Source organism: Caretta caretta, chromosome 3 (assembly GCF_965140235.1).
Source record: "Caretta caretta isolate rCarCar2 chromosome 3, rCarCar1.hap1, whole genome shotgun sequence".
Taxonomy (NCBI): domain Eukaryota; kingdom Metazoa; phylum Chordata; order Testudines; family Cheloniidae; genus Caretta; species Caretta caretta.
This window is the reverse complement of record NC_134208.1, coordinates 34,963,818-34,989,870: the sequence shown is the minus strand read 5'-3', so window position 1 is coordinate 34,989,870 and position 26,053 is coordinate 34,963,818.

Sequence of the window (26,053 nt, the reverse complement as noted above, 5' to 3'; positions counted from 1 at the left end):
TCTGTCTTCAGTGCCAGATGCATCAGAAGGAATGAACAGAATAGGACAATTATCAAGTGATCCATTCCCTGTCATCCAGTCCCAGCTTCTGGCAGCATTTCAAATAAGAGTTGGGGGTTTAGGAACACCCAGAGCATGCTGTTGCATCCTTTATAATCTTGTCAAATAGCCATTGATGACCTATCATCCATACACATATCTAATTCTGTCTTGGAAATCATTACCAGGGCATGCTTGCGAAGGCCAGTTATACTTTTGGCCTTCGCAAGCAGTGAGTTCCACAGGTTGACTGTGCATAGTGTAAAGAAGTACTTCTTTATGTATATTTTAAATGTGCTGCCAATTAATTTCACTGGATGATCCTTGGTTCTTGTGTTATGTGAAGAGGTAAATAACACTTCCCTATTAATTTTCTCCACATCATTCATGATTTTAGCCCTCTATCATATCCCCCACTTAGTCGTCTCTGTTCTAAAATGAACAATCCTACGTTTTTTAATCTCTCCTCATTTGGAAGATGTTCCATACTCCTAATCATTTTTCTTGCTCGGCTTTTAACCTTTTCTAATTCTAATATATCTTTTTTCAGGTGAGGCAACCAAAACTGCACTCAGTGTTCAAGATGTAGTAATATATGGATTTATATAGTGGCATTATAATATTTACTGCTTTATTACCTATCCCTTTCCTAATGGTTCCTAACATTCTGTTAGCTTTTTTTGACTGTTGCTGCACAGCGAAGAGATGTTTTCAGAGAACTGTGACTCCAGGGTCTCTTTCTTGAATGGTAACAGATAATTTAAATCCCATCACTTTGTATGTATAGCTGGGATTCTGTTTTTCAATGTGCATATACTACCAACATTGAATTTCATCTTTCATTTCATTGCCCAGTCTCACAGTTTTGTGAGATCTCTTTGTAACTGTTCCCAGTCAGTTTTGGATTTAACTTTCTTAAGTAATTTAGGATCATCTGTAAACTTTGCAACTTCACCCTTCAGCCTCTTTTCCAGATCATTTGTGATGTATTGAACGGCACTGATCCCAGTGCAGACCTTTCGGGGACCCTGCTAAGTACCACTTTCTATTGTGAAAACGGACTATTTATTCCTACCCTTTGTTTCCTATTTTTTAACCAGTTGCTGATCCATGAGAGGACCTTCCCTCATATCCCATGACTCTTTACTTTGCTTAAGAGCCTTTGGTGAGGGACTTTGTCAAAAGCTTTCTGAAAGTCCAAGTACATCATATCCATTGGATCACCTTTTTTCACATGCTTGTTGATACCCTTGGAGAATTAAAATAGATCAGTGAGGCATGATTTCTCTTTACAAAACTATGTTGACTCTTTCCCAACACATTCTGTTCATCTATGTGTCTGATAATTCAGTTTTTACTAGAATTTTGACCAATTTGCCAAATAGATTCTTATACTTAAGAATCTAGGTGTATTCTTATCATTTAGCTAGTTATAGAGGTATAAAAGAAAGAATCAAAATCACTGTCTGCCAGTGCAAGGTCCTTCTCTTACTGTGACAGTCTGAGGCCCTGTGCTTAGGCTAAGGCCTTTGGTTAAGCAGCAGAGGCAGCCGTAAGCTGGGAAGCGACCAGTCACATCCTCACATTTCAAATTAGTCACATTGAAAGAAGGTGCTATTGGGCTGTTAGGAATACAATCCTGTCCTGATAATGCCTATCGCCTCCAGAGAAAGGGAAGTGCCTAGAAGATGTAAAAGGAAACTTAGTTTGATAGCATCCTGTCTGGCAAGAACTCATTTATCAATAGCTGGGATGTGAAATCCTCACTTCTGTATTGTTTTGTCATTATAGTTCCCACTTTGCTATTGTTTGTCTGTATAATCTCTGTCTGGTTCTGTGATTCATAGATTCATAGATATTTAGGCCAGAAGGGACCATTATGATCATCTAGTCTGACCTCCTGCACAATGCAGGCCACAGAATTTCACCCACCACTCCTAAAAAAGACCTCACACCTATATCTGTGCTATTGAAGTCCTCAAATTGTAGTTTGAAGACCTCAAGGAGCAGAGAATCCTCCAGCAAGTGACCCGTGCCCCATGCTACAGAGGAAGGCGAAAAACCTCCAGGGCCTTCCAGTCTGCCCTGGAGGAAAATTCCTTCCCGACCCCAATTATGGCGATCAGCTAAACCCTGAGCATATGGGCAAGATTCATCAGCCAGATACTACAGAAAATTCTTTCCCGGGTAACTTGGATCTTACCCCATCTAAAAACCCATCACAGGCCATTGGGCCTATTTACCATGAATATTTAATTACCAAAACCATGTTATCCCATCATACCATCTCCTCCATAAACTTATCGAGTTTAATCTTAAAGCAAGATAGATCTTTTGCCCCCACTACTTCCCTCGGAAGGCTATTCCAAAACTTCACTCCTCTGATGGTTAGAAACCTTCGTCTAATTTCTAATCTAAATTTCCTAGTGGCCAGTTTATATCCATTTGTTCTTGTGTCCACATTGGTACTGAGTTTAAATAATTCCTCTCCCTCTCTGGTATTTATCCCTCTGATATATTTATAGAGAGCAATCATATCTCCCCTCAACCTTCTTTTAGTTAGGCTAAACAAGCCAAGCTCCCTGAGTCTCCTTTCATAAGGCAAGTTTTCCATTCCTCGGATCATCCCAGTAGCCCTTCTCTGTACCTGTTCCAGTTTGAATTCATCCTTCTTAAACATGGGAGACCAGAACTGCACACAGTATTCCAGGTGAGGTCTCACCAGTGCCTTATATAATGGTACTAAAACCTCCTTATCCCTACTGGAAATACCTCTCCTGATGCATCCCAAGATGACATTAGCTTTTTTCACAGCCATATCACATTGGCAGCTCATAGTCATCCTATGATCAACCAATACTCCAAGGTCCTTTTCCTCCTCCGTTACTTCTAGTTGATGCGTCCCTAGCTTATAACTAAAATTCTTGTTATTAATCCCTAAATGCATGACCTTACACTTCTCACTATTAAATTTCATCCTATTCCTATTACTCCAGTTTACAAGGTCATCCAGATCCTCCTGTAGGGTATCCCTGTCCTTCTCTAAATTAGCAATACCTCCCAGCTTTGTATCATCTGCAAACTTTATTAGCACATTCCCACTTTTTGTGCCCAGGTCAGTAATAAAAAGATTAAATAAGATTGGTCCCAAAACTGATCCTTGAGGAACTCCACTGGTAACCTCCCTCCAACTTGACAGTTCACCTTTCAGTAGGACCCGTTGTAGTCTCCCCTTTAACCAATTCCCTATCCACCTTTCAATTTTCCTATTGATGCCCATCTTATCCAATTTAACTAATAATTCCCCATGTGGCACAGTATCAAACGCCTTACTAAAATCTAAGTAAATTAGATCCACTGCGTTTCCTTTATCTAAAAAATCTGTTACTCTCTCAAAGAAGGAGATCAGGTTGGTTTGGCACGATCTACCTTTTGTAAAACCATGTTGTATTTTGTCCCATTTACCATTGACTTCAATGTCCTTAACTACCTTCTCCTTCAAAATTTTTTCCAAGACCTTGCATACTACAGATGTCAAACTAACAGGCCTATAATTACTTGGATCACTTTTTTTCCCTTTCTTAAAAATAGGAACTATGTTAGCAATTCTCCAATCATACGGTACAACCCCTGAGTTTACAGATTCATTAAAAATTCTTGCTAATGGGCTTGCAATTTCTTGTGCCAATTCTTTTAATATTCTTGGATGAAGATTATCTGGGCCCCCCGATTTAGTCCCATTAAGCTGTTTGAGTTTCGCTTCTACCTCAGATATGGTGATGTCTACCTCCATATCCTCATTCCCATTTATCATGCTACCATTATCCCTAAGATCCTCTTTAGTCTTATTAAAGACTGAGGCAAAGTATTTGTTTAGATATTGGGCCATGCCTAGATTATCCTTGACCTCCACTCCATCCTCAGTTTTTAGCGGTCCCACTTCTTCTTTCTTTGTTTTCTTCCTATTTATATGACTATAGAACCTTTTACTATTGGTTTTAATTCCCTTTGCAAGGTCCAACTCTACTTGACTTTTAGCCTGTCTCACTTTATCCCTACATATTCTGACCTCAATAAGGTAGCTTTCCTTACTGATCCCTCCCTTCTTCCACTCCCTATATGCTTTCTGCTTTTTCTTAATTACCTCTCTAAGATGCTTGCTCATCCAGATTGGTCTACAACTCCTGCCTATGAATTTTTTCCCCTTTCTTGGGATGCAGGCTTCCGATAGCTTCTGCAGCTTTAATTTAAAATAATCCCAGGCCTCCTCTACCTTTAAACCCATAAATTCTTCAGTCCAATCCACTTCCCTAACTAATTTCCTTAATTTTTGAAAGTCAGCCCTTTTGAAATCAAAAATCCTAGTTGCAGATTTATTTTTGTTAATCCTTCCATTCAGTTTGAACTGAATTAGCTCATGATCACTTGAGCCAAGATTATCCCCTACAACCATTTCCTCTATGAGGTCCTCATTACTCACCAAGACCAAATCTAAAATGGCATCCCCTCTAGTCGGTTCAGCAACTACTTGCTGAAGGAATCCATCAGCTATCGCATCTAGGAAAATCTGAGCCCTATTATTATTACTAGCACTCGTCCTCCAGTCTATATCTGGGAAGTTAAAGTCTCCCATGATCACACAGTTTCCATTAGTATTTACTTTATTAAAAACATTAAAAAGGGCTCTATCCATATCCAAATTAGATCCCGGCGGTCTATAGCACACCCCAAGCACTATCCCAGGGGAGGCTCTAATAGTTTTCTTCCCCAATTTAATTGTTGCCCAGACAGACTCAGTCATATCCATTTCATCGCTTCTTATTTCTTTACATTCTATCTCATCACTGATATACAGTGCTACTCCACCGCCTTTACCTTTATTTCGGTCTTTCCTAAACAGCACATACCCTTCAATACCTGTAGCCCAGTCATGACTACTATTCCACCAGGTCTCTGTTATACCTATAATATCTGGTTTCACTTCCTGCACCAGTAACTCTAGTTCCTCCATTTTATTACCTAGGCTCCTTGCATTAGTGTACAAACATCTTAATTTTTGCTGTTTGGCCTCACTCACATTCTGTACCCTATTAGGCACGGTTATTTTACTACCAGTATAACCTATTAGACTTGTATCTACACTGCCCTTCCTCCTACCTACAGCTGTATCCACTCTTACTTCATTTTCTTTCCACTCTATGCTAAATTCTGGCGTGGAGATTACCTGGACATCTCCCAACCATCTCCCCCAAATTCCTAGTTTAAAGCTCTCTTAATCAGTTGTGCCAACCTCCATCCTAGAAGTCTATTTCCTTCCCTACTCAGATGAAGTCCATCCCGAGAGAACTGTCCTCTATCCATGAATGCCTCCCAATGACCATACATCCCAAAGCCCTCCTTATAGCACCACTGCCTAAGCCATCTATTGATAGTCATAATCTTGTCACACCTTTGTTGCCCTTCTCTAGGAACAGGCAGAATCCCACTAAAGATCACCTGAGCCTCAATTTCCTTAAGCGTCCTCCCCAACCTAGCATAGTCTCCCTTAATACTTTCCAGCGAGAATCTAGCCGTATCATTTGTTCCCACATGAAGGATAATTAGGGGATTCTTTCCCGCTCCCTTTAGAATCCTTTTCAACCTCAGGTCTACATCCCGTATCTTAGCACCTGGAAGACAGCACACCCTCCTATTTTCTGGATCAGCTCTGGTTACAGGCCTATCTATTCTTCTCAGTAAAGAGTCCCCAATCACATAGACCTGCCTTTTCCTAGTGACGGTGCTATTCTCCAGTCTATCCCCTGTTCCCTCTGGGTGCAAGTTCTTTCCATTCCCATTCTCCCTTGTAATCCTTTTTAACCCATCCTGTATCCTCCTGGGGCTCATATTTGGTGTAATCTCCATTAACTCTTCCCCTTTTCCTATAGGACTAACCGCTCTTCTCTTCTTCCTTGCCCTGTCACCTTCAGTGACTACCTGCTGAGCCCCTTCGTCATTTGCCAACTCTGCAAACCTATTCTGAAGCTCTATTTCTCCTTCACTAGCCCGTCTTTTCCTCTGCCTAGTTCTTTTAGTCACATGCTTCCACTGACCACTTTCCTCACCCAGTCTCCCCTCAGAATTCCCTAGTCCTGCTTCCATCTGCAAGTCTGAGCTTTTCCCTTCAGATACCTCATGTCTTTGCTCCATAATCTGCTCAAACCCCTTCCTAAACTCTACCAGACTTTCCACCTGCATCTCCAAACCTCTAATCTTTTCCTCCATCAGCTCTATCAGACGGCATTTCATGCAGACAAAACTCTTACCAGGTGCCCCCTCCAGGATCATGTACATACCACAGCTTCCACATCCAGTCATCTTCATTGTGTCATCTGCTACATGGGTCACTCCCACTGCCACCTCTGAATCTGTCATAGCCTTCCCACCTAAATCCTGTTAATCAGGGAAACACAAACCACACCCAAACACCACCACCCACAGCAAAAACAAACCCCACACAAGCACCACAAGACAAACTCCCCTTTCAAACTCCCACTCAAACTCAAACAAAGCTGATTGTTCCTGTCTGCTGTATAATTAATTTTGCTGGGTGTAAACTAATTAAGGTGGTGGGATATAATTGGTTACATAATCATGTTACAATATGTTAGGATTGGTTAGTTAAATTTCAGGAAAATGATTGGTCAAGGTACAGATAAGCAGAACTCAAGTTTTACTATATAGTCTGCAGTCAATCAGGAAGTGAGTGTGTGTGTGTGTGGTGTGGGAAATGGGAACAGGGAATGGGGGTAGGGAAATTGGAATTATGTTTGGCTAACGGGGGAAATGGGAACAGGGACACAGCTAAGGCTCTGTGGTGTCAGAGCTGGGAAGGGGAACACTAAGGAAGGAAACTGGAATCATGCTTGCTGGAAGTTCACCCCAATAAACATCGAATTGTTTGCACCTTTGTACTTCAGGTATTGTTGCTCTCTGTTCATGTGAGAAGGACCAGGGAAGGAAGTGGGTGAAGGAATAACCCCCCTAACATCTTGGTGCTAGTGACTCACTTGGATGCATTGCATTGGATAGGTGAGTGGCAGCCTGTAAGTCCCTCTCCCCAACAGTCCGCGCAGCTGCTTGGAGGGGGTATAGCGAACTCTCTTGATGGTAGTTGCGGGTTCTAGCAAGCCAGGGTAAAGGATTTTTTGGATAAATGGATAAGGAAGAACCAGGGCCCATACCAGGTGCAGGGGTCAACCTGGGATGAGATTAAAAAAGGAAATGGAGGAAGTACTGTTAGGGGACCCAGAGGGATGGGGGGTGGCTGAGGAGCCCACCCTCCTTGGTATATGGGTAGTGGAAGAAGGTCCCTGCCCATGGGGACTGAATGCCTCCCAGGGAAAGGAGGCACTTCAGTCTGCTTGTGAGAGGTTTGAAGTAAGGGCAGCATTATGGGAAGCTGCCAGTAATCTTTCAAGTTTGGTGCTGCTTCAGCAAGGGCTGCTGAAGGGTTGTAAATTAGTTAGGGGTGGTTAAAGATGATTTGGCACAACGGGGTTTAAAGTCAAAAGCAGAGTTAACAGACTACCTTTAGAGACTGGAGCTGGGACTTGGTCCTGGGGGAGTGGAGAGAAAGAAGGGGAAGAAAAAAAAAAGTTTCAAAGTGCAAAATGGCAGGGTTTGCAGGAGCAGGTAACAACCCCCACTCTTGTCCCAGAGCCAGAATGAGAACCTGGGGATAAGGGTTCCCAACTGTTTCAACCCAGGGAGCCTACTCTTGGCTCAGAGCTAACTATATCCTTTTCTTCTTTTCCTTCTTCTTTTTCTCGGTTTACTTAATTTGCTGCTGGTAGCTTATACTTTAAACTGACCTGAACGGCTTAATTGGTTTCTTTCCACCTCTTTCCCCCTGCCTTTCCACACTCTTTTGTTTTTCTGAAGTTTTAATGGAGGGTACTTTGGATACTTATGTGAGATGTTTTTGGTTATTTTGGACAAAGTATGATGGAGGTTTGCTGTATTCCACTGGAATTTTTGGAGTAAAAGATCCATGGGCATCCATGGAGACAAATGTTTTACTGCCTCTTTGAGCAGTCTCAAGGTAAAGACAGCACAGGTGAAGACAGCTGTGTGGCAATAATTGTATTTGGTGGCTGAGCTGTTACAGACAAATTGCACTACCTTAAAGAACTAAATGTAGGAGTAAGTGATTTAAAGAATTGAATGAAAAGTTACAAATAGCTTTTGCAAAAATTGATAATACAGGGTTTGGAAGAAAGTAAACATTTGGGAGTTGTGGAAATGGTAAAAGGTAATGGTTGTGAAGATGTTAAAAGAGTAACAGTTGTGGTGTTACAAGAAGGAAGTTTTTGTTCAATGATATAACCCAGTTATATAAATGTAACTGTATGTGCAACTCTGTGCAGTCACATTGGATGGAAGCTTGGTAATTAAATTATCCAAGGGTGTCAGGTAGAGTGGCTACTAGCACCACTATGCTTCCATCCCCAGAAGCCTTTACAGCTGTTCTGAGGGAAAATGGGTGTGTATGAAAACTTTATGGGCATGGGGAAGGCAGTTTCACCTTGTGTAAAATTAATATGGCTAATATAATGTCATGGAGGTTAAACTATGGAAGGAATGTCCATTTTCCCAGGACGTGCGCAGTGTATATTGGAGAAGGGGTAAAAGAAATGCAAACAAAACATGGTACTTAATTAAAATCCTATTAGGGCTCCAAAAGGGGCCCCAATAGGTTGTGCTTTCTTTTTCAGATCTCTGTGTTTTGGAGCAAGAGATGAAAGTGGAAAGTAATCAGAACTCTAGTGGAAGTGGAATGTTTCCCTTTTAAGAGGGTCTCTGAGCTGCTAATAGCTTTGGATCCAAAAGCAAGCTAGTAAGCCTCTGGGTAAATGCAAATTACCTAGATGATGGGCACAAAGGAGCTGCAAATAATGAATACATCTGGTCAGCAAACAAGCTACTAGAAGACTCAGATTATGGCCCTCCAGGAAAGGGAGCTGAAAAAACAAGTCAAGCCTGAAAATAAGGGGGACAGGCCTTAACCTTAAGGTGTGTGTGTGTACAGTGCTAAAATCTGAAGCTGTGTCTCAGCTATTACCTGAGAATAAACTTAAAGCTTTGTACAGCAGAGAAACTACTGCAAACTTGGTCTGTTATACAAGAGGGGAAACTGAGGTACACCACCTCATGAATTTCATAAATGACCAGTGAGTGGGGTAATTCACTAGCCTGACTATAGAACAAAATAAGGACAGCCTGGAGGTAATTCTTCTGTTTTTACTGCAATTAGCAAGGAAATTTGTAAAAGAAAGTGGTGTTATTATTATTAAGCAATAATCTGTCCCCACCATGGGGGTGGAAATTGTTTCTTTTGTTTTTCAGACACTCTACAAGCAAGCTGGCACCAGCAGGAAAAATAACCCACAATACCATGGATCTGTGTCTTGTGTTTGTCTGTGGTGTTTGTCGTCTTGCTAGCATTGTTGTGATTTAATTAACAGAAAACCTCATGACATGGGTGGGGGATGGCTTCAAAAGGCTGACCTGTGAGGGCAGGGTGGGAGATGAGTATGGGAATGCAAAATGCTCAACTAGGCGGTCAGCACCTGTGTAATAGCTACCATGGTACCTGGAAATGGAATGGCAACTAAGGTGGTCCCCACAAGCCCTATGGAAAAAATGAGAAGGGGAGGAGCTCACTGGGAATCAATGGAGGAGTGTGTAAAATAGTGTAAATCAACAGAAGAAGTTTGGATGTGCCCTTCTCCTATGACTATGGAGGAGCAGAATCAATGGCCTATGCAAGGGGTGGACAATTGGGTGTTCTATGTATAAGGTGTTTTTCTGGGAATGTACATATTACTGGGGGCACAATTACACCAGCCCATAACCAAACTACACACATCTATACGCTGCTATCTGGACTTTGGTGCACAAATGGATATGTGAATCTTATTGCTGTGAATAATCAAATCAGCGCCTGCTGCCTGATTCCATACCAAGTGGTCAAGCTGGTTTGGACAATATCCTATTTCTCTGTGAACATTCAATGGACTTATGATATGGACAAAAGCATGCAAAACCTGCAGGGGCAGCTTGTTGCAACTGCCAGCAACTGGACACATAAGATCATGAACCTGTCGAAGGAGGAGAGGCAGTGTTTTGGGAGTGTCTCGGATGTTGGACCATACTACAGTGGTCAGGACTCGGTGTTGCTGTGGATTTTGTATTGTTAACTGTACTTGTATTACGTTGCATATGGAGATAACCTATAAGTAATGTAATAAGTCCTCCAAACCCTGCAGTGTACTAGACAACCCGGACCCAACCTTCTCGGGCCCACACTAATGGGAAGTCTGGAACATTAATTGGAATAGGTCTGGTATGCCCGTACGAGAGAAGGTGCAGGGCACTATACTACACAAGGGGCAGCGGGACAAATGGAATATCGACACCTTCCACCTTGATGCCTGGCCCTATCAGGAAATGTGTTGCCATATGTCCTATGCTTTTCCAGGGATACCTGGGCAGGAGGATCCCAAAAGAAAAAGGAAAAAAAAGGGGTGGAGTTAGGATATAGATATTCAGGCCTGTCTGTAAAGGCCTATACTCTAAGAATTTAGATGTATTCTTATCACTTAGCTAGTTATAGAGGTATAAAAGAAAGAATCAAAATCACTGTCTGCTGGTGTAAGGGCCTTCTCTCACTGTGACAGTCTGAGGCCCTGTTCTTAGGCTAAGGTCTTTGGCTAAGCGACAGAGGCAGCCATAAGCTGGGAAGCGACCAGTCACATCCTCACATTTCAAATTAGTCACATTGAAAGAAGGTGCTATTGGGCTGTTAGGAATACAATCCTGTCCTGATAATGCCTATCGCCTCCAGAGAAAGGGAAGTGCCTAGAAGATGTAAAAGGAAACTTAGTTTGATAGCATCCTGTCTGGCAAGAACTCATTTATCAATAGCTGGGATGTGAAATCCTCACTTCTGTATTGTTTTGTCATTATAGTTCCCACTTTGCTATTGTTTGTCTGTATAATCTCTGTCTGGTTCTGTGATTGTTCCTGTCTGCTGTATAATTAATTTTGCTGGGTGTAAACTAATTAAGGTGGTGGGATATAATTGGTTACATAATCATGTTACAATATGTTAGGATTGGTTAGTTAAATTTCAGGAAAATGATTGGTTAAGTTATAGCTAAGGAGAACTCAAGTTTTACTACATAGTCTGCAGTCAATCAGGAAGTGAGTGTGTGTGTGGGTGGGAAATGGGAACAGGGAATGTGGGTGGGGAAATTGGAATCATGTTTTGCTAAAGGGAGGAATGGGGGTGGGGAAATTGGAATCATGTCTAGCTAAAGGGGGAAATGGGAACAGGGACGCAGGTAAGCCTCTGTGGTGTCAGAGCTGGGAAGGGGGATACTAAGGAAGGAAACTGGAATCATGCTTGCTGGAAGTTCATCCCAATAAACATCGAATTGTTTGCACCTTTTGGACTTCAGGTATTGTAGCTCTCTGTTCATGCGAGACGGACCAGGGAAGGAAGTGGGTGAAGGAACAAGCCCCCTAACACTCACCACCGTGGAATGCCTCTTTTGGGCTTGGGAAACAAGCACTGGATGGTGGGATCACATCGTGATGCATGTCTGGGATGACGAGCAGTGGCTGCAGAACTTTCGGATGAGAAAAGCACCTTTAATGGGACTGTGTGAGGAGCTCGGCCCCACCCTGCGGCGCAAGGACACAAGATTGAGAGCTGCCCAGACGGTGGAGAAGCTGGTGGCTATTGCAATCAGGAACCTGGCAACTCCAGACAGCTACAGATCAGTTGCTAACCAGTTTGGAGTGGGAAAGTCGACCATTGGAATCGTGTTGATGTAAGTTTTCAGGGCCATTAATTTCATCCTGCTCGGAAGAACCATGACTCTGGGTAAAGTGCATGACATTGTGGGTGGCTTTGCACAAATGGGTTTCCCTAACTGCAGAGGGGTGATAGATAGCACGCATATTCCAATTCTGGAACCAGCCCACCTAGCCTCCAAGTACGTTAATTGGAAGGGGTATTTCTCTATGGTTTTCCAGGTGCTTGTAGATCACCGTGGACATTTCATTGACATTAACGCAGGCTGGCCTGGAAAGGTGCATGATGCACGCATCTTTCACAATGCTGGCCTGTTCAGGAAGCTGCAAGCCGGGACTTTTTTCCCAGACCAGAAGATCACTCTAGGGGGAGTCGAAATGCCGATTGTGATCCTTGGAGACCCTGCTTACCCTTTAATGCTGTGGCTCATGAAACCCTACACAGGGAGCCCTGACAGCAGCAAGGAGCAGTTCAACAACAGGCTGAGCTGGTGCAGAATGACTGTGGAGTGTGCTTTTGACCATTTAAAGGGCCGCTGGTGCTCTCTGTGTGGGAAACTGGACCTGGCTGATGACCACATCCCCGCAATTATATCCACATGCTGTACCCTCCATAACATTTGTGAAGGGAAGGGTGAATGATTCACTCAGGCATGGAACTCAGAGGTTCAACACTGGGAGGTTGAATTTGAACAGCCAGAGAGCAGGGCTATTAGAGGGGCCCAGCGTGGGGCTGCAAGGATTAGGGATGCCTTGAGGGAGCAATTTGAGGCTGAAAGCCACCAGTAATGTCTGGTGCCCTGCACGGGAGTGAAGTGCAATGGTTCCAATGTTAGTAGGAATCTGTGTTTGCTACGCTGACTTGCAGTGCCTGTTTCTTTCTTGGGCTAAGGTATCTTTTACTTCATGTAATAATAAAGAATGTTTTCAAAGCCAAAAAAATCCATTTATTGAAAAGAAAATTCATTCATTGAAAAGAAACAACTGCTTGGGAAACAGAAAGGGCAAGGGGTGGGGTGGGGAATGGTACAATCACAGATTTGTGTATGTCCTGTTATCATACTCAGCCTTCCTATCTGGAGTGCTGTGCAATGAGTGCTGCACTTCAGGATGGCTATCCTGCATGGTGATGCGGGTTGAGTGCAGTGGGTAAGGGTCGTAGTTTTCAGAGTTGGGTGGTGAAGCTACACATGTTGGAAGTAAGCTACACATGTTCTTGCTGGCAGTAAGAACCCGGATGTTGGGGAAAGTGGGTTGGAGGTGATATGGGGGCACAAAGGAAAGAGTTTTGGGACAAGGGCTGTGGAGAAGGTGGGTGCAGTCGTGCTCCGCCTGCATGGCTACAAGTGCCTGGATAGAGTATGCTTGGCGCTCCATTAAGCTTATCAGCCGATCCATGCTTTGCTGCCAGAGCACCGCGCTTTTGTGCCGGCACGCCTCATTCTGCTGGTGGATCCTCCTTTCACTGTCCTGCCACTCCTCACTTTTTGATTTTTCACTACTTGAATGCTGCATTACTTCATACAACATGTCTTCCTTGCTTCTACATGGCCTCTTTTTGATTCTTTGGAGTCTTTTGGCCGGTGATAACACAGAAGGCTGAGATCTCAAGGTTGCATCTTTAAAGGCAAAATGCACCACTTAACAGAGGCAGCATTGATCACACCAGACAGAGCAATGATTCCCCCATACCTAAGGGCAAGCACTGTCTACACAATAGCATAATTTGCCCATCCCAAAGCGAGCGCACACAACCCCCGGGAGCCCCAAAATGGTGAGTAAGCACAGGGTCAAGTGTGACTGATTGTTTCACAGCTGTACTGTCCTCTGGGTCTCTGTGCCTTGGGGAGAGCCAACAGAGGCAGGGGACCCCTGTACTGAACACTGTCCCCACATTTTCCACAGGAGTTCGTCCTGGAAGATATCTTGCTGCTGAGGGTGACCTGGGAAGCAAGGGAGGAAGCATTCTACTGTAATGCGGCTTCCGCCCTGGCCCATATGCAGCTTGCCTGTGTGCAGCAATGGTCTTCCCGCCCCTCACGGCACCGTGGCGCGGACAGTTAGCCTTACTGGGACAAGGACCACAATGGCTCTCCCGAGAAACCTGCACAAGCACATTGCCCACGTTCTGGATGAGATCTTTGAAGAGATCACAGAGGCCAATTACCGCGATGTGAGAGAGCACGTGAACGCCCTATTCTGCATCTAGGCATGCGTGCAGCCCTAACCCCCCTCGCCCCAAGAACCCGCACAGAATAACTTCCTTTCCAAAATAAAAGCCGCTTACCGGGGAACCTCCTCTGGTGTTTGTCCTTCCCCAAGCACTGGCCGCCATGGCTGGTTACCTTCCTCCTGGCTTGAGAACAGCTCCTGGCTGCATGCATCTAGGGATTCCGGGGTGTCTTCCTCCACCTCAGGACCCTTGCTCCCACTTTGCTCCTCCTCCTCCTGCCTTGTTGAACTGGGCTCTGAAGTGTCATAGTGGTACTTGGAGTGGAGGTGGGGTCGCTCCCAAGTATCGCGTCCAGCTTTTTGTAGAAACAGCATGTCATAAATATAAAGGGAAGGGTAAACCCCTTTGAAATCCCTCCTGGCCAGGGGAAAGCTCCTCTCACCTGTAAAGGGTTAAGAAGCTAAAGGTAACCTTGCTGGCACCTGACCAAAATGACCAATGAGGAGACAAGATACTTTCAAAAGCTGGGAGGAGGGAGACAAACAAAGTGTTTGTGTCTGTCTGTGTGCTGCTCTTGCCAGAGACAGAACAGGAATGGAGTCTTAGAACTTTTAGTAAGTAATCTAGCTAGGTATGTGTTAGATTATGATTTCTTTAAATGGCTGAGAAAAGAATTGTGCTGAATAGAATAACTATTTCTGTCTGTGTATCTTTTTTGCAACTTAAGGTTTTGCCTAGAGGGGTTCTCTATGTTTTTGAATCTAATTACCCTGTAAGATATCTACCATCCTGATTTTACAGGGGGGATTTCTTTATTTCTATTTACTGCTATTTTTATTAAAAGTCATCTTGTAAAAAACTGAATGCTTTTTCATTGTTCTCAGATCCAAGGGTTTGGGTCTGTGGTCACCTATGCAAATTGGTGAGGCTTTTTATCCAACATTTCCCAGGAAAGGGGGGGTGCAAGTGTTGGGAGGATTGTTCATTGTTCTTAAGATCCAAGGGTCTGGGTCTGTAGTCACCTAGGCAAATTGGTGAGGCTTTTTACCAAACCTTGTCCAGGAAGTGGGGTGCAAGGTTTTGGGAAGTATTTTGGGGGGAAAGACGCGTCCAAACAGCTCTTCCCCAGTAACCAGTATTAGTTTGGTGGTGGTAGCGGCCATTCCAAGGATAACGGGTGTAATATTTTGTACCTTGGGGAAGTTTTGACCTAAGCTGGTAAAGATAAGCTTAGGAGGTTTTTCATGCAGGTCCCCACATCTGTACCCTAGAGTTCAGAGTGGGGGAGGAACCTTGACATGGTGGCACAGTGATGGGATTAACCTGAAATCATTTGAGATCCAGTTGAGATTTTTTGAACTAGAAATACAGATTTTAAAAAGGAAAATTTTTTTTTCTTTGGAAAGAAAGTCCAGAAAGCAGCTTTGAAACTGAAAGCAGCTTGGTTTCTCTCTGCTTTGTGGCCAAGCAGAGACAAAAGGGGATTATCTTGTGAATTGCAGATTTTTTTTGCCTGGAGGCAGGGTACTTAACTCCTGCAGGGAAATCTTCCAATCCAGAGGTTTTTTTTTTCTTTTCTTCCTAAAAGTAAATAGGGGGTGTGTGTTCTACCCATTTGCTTTTTCTTTGGGCTGGGTAAGCAGGTTTCCAAGTAGTTGGAGGTTTTTTGCTTTAATTTGGGCCCAGAGCAGAGACAAGGGAATTGTCTTTTTCTGTAGGCTGACAATCACTATCAGAGAATAGGTATTCTATTGCAGCACAGCAAAATTTTACAGCCAAGTTTTGTTTGTTTATTTCTAAACCTCAGGTGTAAAGTTAGTTAAAAACAGAGAGGTTAGAATGACCAAATCCTCAGCTCAACTACAGCTGGAATTAGCCAAATTTCAGGCTGAGGAAAGACAAAGGGAACATGAAAGACAGATAGAACTCATGCAGCTGAAGAAGGAGGTACAGGAGGCTGCCCACAAGAGGGAAATGGAGGCAAGGAAGCATGTGGAGGAGGAGAAGGAAAAAGAGAGGAAGCATGTGGAGGAGGAGAAGGAAAAAGAGAGGAAGCATGTGGAGGAGGTGGAGAGGATAAAGGCCCAGCAGAATATACCAACAAACCCTAGCAATCCTTCTCCAGGTACCACTTCCCATCCCAGAAAGTTCCCCACCTACAAGGCAGGTGATGATACTGAGGCCTTCTTAGAAAACTTTGAAAGGGCCTGCCTTGGGTACAACATCTCTACTGACCAATACATGGTAGAGCTGAGGCCGCAGCTCAGTGGACCCTTAGCTGAGGTGGCAGCTGAAATGCCTAAAGAACACATGAACAAGTATGAACTGTTTAAATCCAAGGCGAGACTCAGAATGGGGATAACACCCGAGCAGTCTCGTCGGAGGTTCAGAGCCCTAAGGTGGAAACCAGACATGTCATTTACCCGACATGCCTACCACATTGTGAAACATTGGGATGCCTGGATATCAGGAGCAAGTGTTGACTCTCCAGTAAATTTGCCCTTCCTAATGCAAATGGAACAATTCTTAGAGGGTGTTCCTGAGGAAATCGAAAGATACATCCTAGATGGGAAACCCAAAACTGTAATTGAGGCAGGAGAGATTGGAGCCAGATGGGTGGAGGTGGCAGAGAAGAAAACTGGTCGCAGTTGGAGCGGAGACCAGAAGGGACCACCCCAGACCACACCCTATTACCGGGGGCCGCCCAAAGCCCCACCTACCTCCCAAAGAACCCTCCAGACCCCTTATCGTCCCACCACCCCGTTCTCCAGCAACCCTCCTCGCCCCAGTGACCCGTCAGCTGGACGATGTTTTAAGTGTAACGAGCTGGGGCATGTAAAGGCCAACTGCCCCAAGAACCCCAACAGATTACAGTTCATTGCACCGGAATCACACCAGAGGTCCACAGGCCCAGATACCGCCCAGATACCCTTGGAGCGGAGGGAAACTGTGAGTGTGGGCGGGAAGAAGGTCACCGCGTGGAGGGACACCGGAGCACAAGTGTCAGCTATCCATGCTTCCTTAGTGGACCCCAATTTAGTCAACCCAGAGATCCAAGTGACGATTCAACCCTTCAAGTCCAACTCTTTCAATTTGCCTACAGCCAAGTTGCCTGTCCAGTACAAGGGCTGGTCAGGAATGTGGACTTTTGCAGTCTATGATGATTATCCCATCCCCATGCTGTTGGGGGAAGACTTGGCCAATCATGTGAAGCAGGCCAAGAGGGTGGGAATGGTCACCCGCAGCCAGGCTAAACAAGCCGTGAGGCCTAGCTCTGTTCCGGAAACTTCTATCAGGACCCAGTCAGAGGTGATGGACCTGGACCCCAGGCCAATGTCTGCAACAGCAGTAGTGGATCCAGTCCCAGAGACCCAGACGGAACCAGTCCCAGAACCGGAACCAGCCGAACAACCAACACCAGACCCTGTGTCAGCACTGAATCCAGTACTTGCAACCTCAACAACGGAGAGCCCCACTGAACCTGAACTGGCAGCAGCCGATAACCCGACCCAAGAGGCTCAGCCGGAGCCTGAATCCCAACATAGTGCACCAGCGGAGAGCGGTTCACAGTCAACAGAAACAGCTCCATCCCCTATATCGCTTCCAGAGGGACCAAGCCTAGGTCCACAATCCCATGAGGAACTGATGTCTCCAGCATCAAGGGAACAGTTCCAGACTGAACAGGAAGCAGATGAAAGCCTCCAGAGAGCTTGGACGGCGGCACGGAGCAACCCACCGCCTCTCAGCTCTTCTAATCGATCCAGGTTTGTTGTAGAAAGAGGACTTTTATACAAGGAAACTCTTTCTGGTGGACACCAGGAAGACTGGCATCCTCAGAGACAGTTGGTAGTTCCAACTAAATACCGGGCCAAGCTCTTGAGCTTAGCCCATGATCACCCTAGTGGCCATGCTGGGGTGAACAGGACCAAAGACCGTTTGGGGGGGTCATTCCACTGGGAGGGAATGGGCAAGGATGTTTCTACCTATGTCCAGTCTTGTGAGGTGTGCCAAAGAGTGGGAAAACCCCAAGACCAGGTCAAAGCCCCTCTCCAGCCACTCCCCATCATTGAAGTTCCATTTCAGCGAGTAGCTGTGGATATTCTGGGTCCTTTTCCGAAAAAGACACCCAGAGGAAAGCAGTACATACTGACTTTCATGGATTTTGCCACCCGATGGCCGGAAGCAGTAGCTCTAAGCAACACCAGGGCTAAAAGTGTGTGCCAGGCACTAGCAGACATTTTTGCCAGGGTAGGTTGGCCCTCCGACATCCTCACCGATGCAGGGACTAATTTCCTGGCAGGAACTATGAAAAACCTTTGGGAAGCTCATGGGGTAAATCACTTGGTTGCCACTCCTTACCATCATCAAACAAATGGCATGGTGGAGAAGTTTAATGGAACTTTGGGGGCCATGATACGTAAATTCGTAAATGAGCACTCCAATGATTGGGACCTAGTGTTGCAGCAGTTGCTCTTTGCCTACAGAGCTGTACCACATCCCAGTTTAGGGTTTTCCCCATTTGAACTTGTATATGGCCGTGAGGTTAAGGGGCCATTGCAGTTGGTGAAGCAGCAATGGGAGGGATTTACACCGTCTCCAGGAACTAACATTCTGGACTTTGTAACCAACCTACAAAACACCCTCCGAACCTCTTTAGCCCTTGCTAGAGAAAACTTACAGGATGCTCAAAAAGAGCAAAAAGCCTGGTATGATAAAGATGCCAGAGAGCGTTCCTTCAAAGTAGGAGACCAGGTCATGGTCTTAAAGGCGCTCCAGGCCCATAAAATGGAAGCATCGTGGGAAGGGCCATTCACGGTCCAGGAGCGCCTGGGAGCTGTTAATTATCTCATAGCATTCCCCACCTCCAACCGAAAGCCTAAGGTGTACCATATTAATTCTCTAAAGCCCTTTTATTCCAGAGAATTAAAGGTTTGTCAGTTTACAGCCCAGGGAGGAGATGACGCTGAGTGGCCCAAAGGTGTCTACTATGAAGGGAAATGTGCTGGTGGTGTGGAAGAGGTGAACCTCTCCATGACCCTTGGGCGTATGCAGCGACAGCAGATCCAGGAGCTGCGCACTAGCTACGCGCCAACGTTCTCAGCCACCCCAGGACTGACTGAACGGGCATACCACTCCATTGACACAGGTAATGCTCACCCAATTAGGGTCCAACCTTACCGGGTGTCTCCTCAAGCTAAAACTGCTATAGAACGGGAGATCCAGGATATGTTACAGATGGGGGTAATCCGCCCCTCTGAAAGTGCATGGGCATCTCCAGTGGTTCTAGTTCCCAAACCAGATGGGGAAATACGTTTTTGCGTGGACTACCGTAAGCTAAATGCTGTAACTCGCCCAGACAACTATCCAATGCCACGCACAGATGAACTATTAGAGAAACTGGGACGGGCCCAGTTCATCTCTACCTTGGACTTAACCAAGGGGTACTGGCAGGTACCGCTAGATGAATCTGCCAAGGAAAGGTCAGCCTTCATCACACATCTCGGGCTGTATGAATTTAATGTACTCCCTTTCGGGCTGCGAAATGCACCCGCCACTTTCCAAAGACTTGTAGATGGTCTCCTAGCGGGATTAGGAGAATATGCAGTCGCCTACCTTGACGACGTGGCCATATTTTCGGATTCCTGGGCAGACCACCTGGAACATCTACAAAAAGTCCTTGAGCGCATAAGGGAGGCAGGACTAACTGTTAAGGCTAAGAAGTGTCAAATAGGCCCAAACAGAGTGACTTACCTTGGACACCAGGTGGGTCAAGGAACTATCAGCCCCCTACAGGCCAAAGTGGATGCTATCCAAAAGTGGCCTGTCCCAAAGTCAAAGAAACAGGTTCAATCCTTCTTAGGCTTGGCCGGTTATTACAGACGTTTTGTACCGCACTACAGCCAAATCGCTGCCCCACTGACAGACCTAACCAAAAAGAAACAGCCAAATGCTGTTCAGTGGACCGGAAAGTGTCAGAAGGCCTTTAACAAGCTTAAAGCGACACTCATGTCTGACCCTGTACTAAGGGCCCCAGACTTTGACAAACCGTTCCTAGTAACCACAGATGCGTCCGAGCATGGTGTGGGAGCAGTTTTAATGCAGAAAGGACCTGATCAAGAATTCCACCCTGTAGTGTTTCTCAGCAAAAAACTGTCTGAGAGGGAAAGCAACTGGTCAGTCACTGAAAAAGAATGTTACGCCATTGTCTACGCTCTGGAAAAGCTACGCCCATATGTTTGGGGACGGCGTTTCCACCTGCAAACCGACCATGCTGCACTGAAGTGGCTTCACACCGTCAAGGAAACTAACAAAAAACTTCTTCGGTGGAGTTTAGCTCTCCAAGATTTTGATTTCGACATCCAACACATCTCAGGAGCTTCTAACAAAGTGGCTGATGCACTCTCCCGTGAAAGTTTCCCAGAATCAACTGGTTAAAATCGTCCTTGAGATGTGGAAAATATTGTTAGTCTTTATGTACTTGGTAGTATATTTAGAGATGCATGTGTCTTATTAACTCTGTTTTTCCTAGAGCTCCAGGAAGAAATCCCAGCCAGTGTTTCACCCTAGCTGAGATTTGGGGGGCGTGTCATAAATATAAAGGGAAGGGTAAACCTCTTTGAAATCCCTCCTGGCCAGGGGAAAGCTCCTCTCACCTGTAAAGGGTTAAGAAGCTAAAGGTAACCTCGCTGGCACCTGACCAAAATGACCAATGAGGAGACAAGATACTTTCAAAAGCTGGGAGGAGGGAGAGAAACAAGGGGTCTGCGTGTCTGTCTATATGCTGGTTTCTGCCGGGGATAGACCAGGAATGGAGTCTTAGACTTTTAGTAAGTAATCTAGCTAGGTATGTGTTAGATTATGATTTCTTTAAATGGCTGAGAAAAGAATTGTGCTGAATAGAATAACTATTTCTGTCTGTGTATCTTTTTTGCAACTTAAGGTTTTGCCTAGAGGGGTTCTCTATGTTTTTGAATCTAATTACCCTGTAAGATATCTACCATCCTGATTTTACAGGGGGGATTTCTTTATTTCTATTTACTGCTATTTTTATTAAAAGTCTTCTTGTAAAAAACTGAATGCTTTTTCATTGTTCTCAGATCCAAGGGTTTGGGTCTGTGGTCACCTATGCAAATTGGTGAGGCTTTTTATCCAACATTTCCCAGGAAAGGGGGGGTGCAAGTGTTGGGAGGATTGTTCATTGTTCTTAAGATCCAAGGGTCTGGGTCTGTAGTCACCTAGGCAAATTGGTGAGGCTTTTTACCAAACCTTGTCCAGGAAGTGGGGTGCAAGGTTTTGGGAAGTATTTTGGGGGGAAAGACGCGTCCAAACAGCTCTTCCCCAGTAACCAGTATTAGTTTGGTGGTGGTAGCGGCCATTCCAAGGATAACGGGTGTAATATTTTGTACCTTGGGGAAGTTTTGACCTAAGCTGGTAAAGATAAGCTTAGGAGGTTTTTCATGCAGGTCCCCACATCTGTACCCTAGAGTTCAGAGTGGGGGAGGAACCTTGACACAGCAGGTCTCAGGGGCAGCACTGGAGGGGCTGTTTGCCTCGCAGGCTTTGTGGTAGGCATTCCGCAGCTCCTTCGCTTTAACCCTGCATTGCAGTCCCAGTCGTGGCCCCTTTCCATCATGTCCCCTGATATCTGCCTGAAGGAATCGTAATTCCTTCAGCTGGAGCACATCTGGGATTGGACAGCTTCCTCCCCGCAAACACTGATGAGGTCCAGCACCTCGCCATTGCTCCATACTGGAGATTGCCCGGCGCATGGAGGCATAGTCACCTGGAAAGATTTGCTGAGAGCACTCCATGCCTGGCTGAGCAAACAGGAAGGGGATTTTCAAAATTCCCAAAGAATTTAAAGGGCAGGTCTGACGGTTGGTCACCTGAGGGCAGGGCAGTAGAGTTCAAAGTGATGACCAGAGTGGCTAGAACAGGCATTGTGGGACACTTCTGGAGGCTGATCAGAGCACACCAACAGACCAGGGCGTCCACAGTGGCGCCGCGACGCTCCAGTGGGGGTGCACAAAACATTATTCCACTTGATGAGGTGTAGTACCAGGAGCAGACCAGCCGCAGAGTCAGAGCGCTCTATGTGCCTTGCCAGTGTGGACGGGTAGTGAGCTAGTGCGCTCCTTTAATGCACTCTAACTCACAAGTTTAGCCAAGCCCTGAGTTTCACGTATATTATTACACTTCATTAAATACAGTTTTAATCAGAACTTCCATTGATCCACTTGTCCTGGGATCACTGCCTTGGGGCTGGCCACTTGTCATTAAAGACTTCCTGGCATTTTGCAAGAATTAGAGTGTTAACACCAAATTTATGTAATTTATATTCCGTTCAACTAAATTCCTCTGACGTTTCAATTTGGGAGTGTTCTTCTTCCCTCTTTAAAAATACCATGCTGTGCTTCTGCGTACTGTTATATAGAAGCTACTTCCCATCCCAGGAAGTGGTGGCATTCCAGTGCTGGGTGAAGTGGTCTCCATATAACCTACTTCACAAGGAATATTTCTGCACTTCATTCATTCATGTTTACAAGGTATGTTGAAGTCATCAGGTGAAAGGTACAATAGTAGCACAAAGTATTAATATTTAGTACGTACTTGTCAGTCTTAGCTTTTCCCTTTTTAATGCAGCCTATGAAAACATCCCCCTCTTGTTTCCAAAACTCATATCTGTCTAAAGTGCTTGTACAACAATCACAAAATGTCACAGGACTAAGTTACAATAAATACCAGGCACAATGGAACAAATTTTCTAGAAGAAACATTTTTAAAGAATTCAGAAGTCAGTAATAATTAATGTCAATTAGTGTAGCAAGTGGTATTGACCCCCCCTACTGTTTCCTAAGAATTTCTGGAATGGCACCTCAGGTAAGGCATATGTAATTCTACACCCCTTAGGCACACTGAATCTTCACACTTGATAATACAGATTTCTATCTTCACACACTGAGCATGTAGCTTGCCAAAGTTTCGTTTTGCTCTGAGAATGGTGAGATGATCCAGCACTGACCTTTGTAAATCTAAGTCATCCTCTCTTCTCCAGAAGCTGTAATTTTACTAAACATTTCAGTTTCCATTCTAAGGAGCAAATTGTCCTTTCAGTTATTTTTGCCTCTTGTCTTGACCGTGGGGAGTTGTTAAGAAACCTGAATTGAGGAGCATGGTTTCTGGGTTGTGACACCACTTCACAAAAACTACCACCACCGATGGGACTCACTGGCCCATTTTGTTGGCAGTCTCAGAGAGTATAAAGATTGAGGGCCCTGCATAAGGCTGGCACCTGGCCTATGCCATATCTAAGTCTCATTGCATTGCAGTCACATAAAATCCATCAATGAAACTAAATAGGAGTCACTGAAGAACCTCTTTTTTGGGGGGAGGGGGGAGAAGGGAGGAGGGTAAGATGGGGAGAGCTGAGGGAGTTGTAACTGTAATTTTCATTTTCTCTTGTTTTTTGTCTCATATCTTTTCCATACAAGAGTGAGTAAATAGCCTCCTCTGAGAGTGATCAGCTGCAAGAGAGTGTTGCATTAGCAAGGTGGGACTGAGTGAATTACCCCAGTGATGTTTTCCACCTCCACAATAGCAGAGTAAAAACCCTGAATTTATCCCCAAACTTAGGTTTCCTATTCGTCACTGCAAGAGCAGTGTAGTGATGAAGGGAGGATTTTAATTCACAATCAGACATTTTATGAATTTCTTCAGTTTACTATTCAAAACATGAGTAAATGGAGAACAGAATGAAAAACAGACCTTTAAATTAGGTCCCAAGAGAAAGAAAAGTTTAATCCCTGCACATGGTAAACAAACCAGTCTATTTTAGCTATTATATTTGCTAAACAGAGAAAACGATAACACATGCCTTGTACACACAATTGACTGAAAATCATGAGTGACTCTTGAGAGCAAATGCTTTGTGTTTGTGCAGAGACCTTCTGATAAGGGTTTCTCCTTAGTTGTGGTACTGTTTAGTGTCATGAACTTGACTAAACTTTATGATGGAAATACCACAACCTTGTTTAGGGCCCCATGCACTTACAGCCTCCCTTATAAAAGACTTTTGTGTTGATTCTGGAGTTAGCAACAAGAATTTCCAGACTAAACTGAGTCTATTTTCTACTAAACATCAGAGTAGGGAAGTTAGAAGAATTTGAACTGCACTTCAGGGACTGGTTTGTTTGAAATAAAGGGTGTTGATGTTATTCCATTAAATCTACCTCCTGCAAGAGGCTGAGAGAAACCACAACAAACCAAAGTAGCTTACATGTTGTCATTCTAATGACATTACCTCTGCATATCCTCGCTGTAAACCTTTTCTGATTTTATCCCTCTGCTCAGTCCTTCCCCTCGCCCCCAATTTTGTCATTTGCTTTCAATTTCCTTTCCTCTTCATTACTCTTCCTGACAAACCTTCTGTTGCCTCAAGGCTTGCAAACATGCATATGCAAGGACTGAGCAATGAAAAAGGCAAGTGGTTACAGAAGTATGCTAATTGCTTCTGCTTAATGTATGCAATATCCTTGTTTTTTAACATTAAAAGGATAGTGTCAATCATTTAAATTCAGGTAATCAGTAGAACTGGAAGAGCTTTAAAAAAAATAAAATCCACCTGGCGAGAAGATCTTTTGTTTTCTTGTGTGTGGGGATTTTTTTTATAACAAGGGGGGAACAAACCCCTGCAAGGTCACCAGTTTAAGACAAGCTTTATAAAAACGGATGGCAAAATCCACAAAAAGAAAACACTTAAACACACCAATTTAGATCAGGGCTCGCAGCCTTTTTCTTACCTTGGCTGCTGGTCTCACTCAGTTAAAACAACTGTGTCAAACAAATATATCAATGCTGGCGGCTCTGAGGCTACGTTTTCCTCCCCTGACTAAGCGATGGAATGGCAGTGAGTTGGTGACCTTTCCCAGTGGGGAAGCTGGGGGGGGGCTGGCTCTCCACAGCTTGAATCAGTGGTGAACTGCTTACTGCAGCTTTGCTCATCAGTCCATTCATGCTGATGGGGCTTAACAAATAAGAAAAGGATGATAATTTTCCTGACAAAATAAAACTGAATGGGGTCATTTATTGGCTCTCTAATATGTTTTTGAGAAGATTTCTTAAGTGTCCGTGTAAGAGCTTGAAAGAAAATAATGCACAAATGAAAACCGAGAAAACTTGTTTTCACGAAAAGTCAGTCTTGACAGAGTAGCTTTGTGCCTATTTAGTCAAATGTGAGTTTTAAACAAGGCATCATTGGGGGGGGGGGGTTAATCATCTTCATGTTTAAGTAGCCCAGACACGATTGTTTAAATGTCTGCTTCAAAGATCCATCACCCTCACATTTTAGATTCATCCTAGTTGGATTTATGGCCAGTGAACAGGTCTTTGCATTTCTCTGAAATAGTCTTTGTTCCATGGAGGTTCAGTATATTTATGTATATTAGGACATTTCTTTCAAACTGGTAGGAAAAAATATCATTATTTGCCCTTGAAAGTCAAATAGTAAAACCATTATGTCTCAGTAAATAAATCCCCCTATTCTTTAATCTCATTGACATCCTTTCTTTCAAGATATTTACATAGTGTGATAGGGTCTCTTTTTCATCCCCACTTTAACAGCTGATATAGCACTACCTAAAGAGAAACTAAAAAGTGGATATAGGCCCAGACTTTGATTTACTGCTTTCTTTTTTCTCCCACTGCAAACTCCATACAAGTGCTTGTTTTTTGTTGTTGCTTTTTTAAAGAAAGCTTCTAAGATGTTTCCATATTTAAAAAAAAAATGCTAGTAGCCCATTATCTTCATGACAATCCTGCAATACGAAACCCAAATCTCCATGCAATGCAAGAAGAGCAGGTTGACAAAGAAAGGGTATTAAACTTGAAGCTTTCAGTTGGGGATTATACACCAGTGAGATTTTAAAAAAAATGTTACCATTCTGATGGCCCTATAAGCCTGCAAAACCACAACTGGGTTTA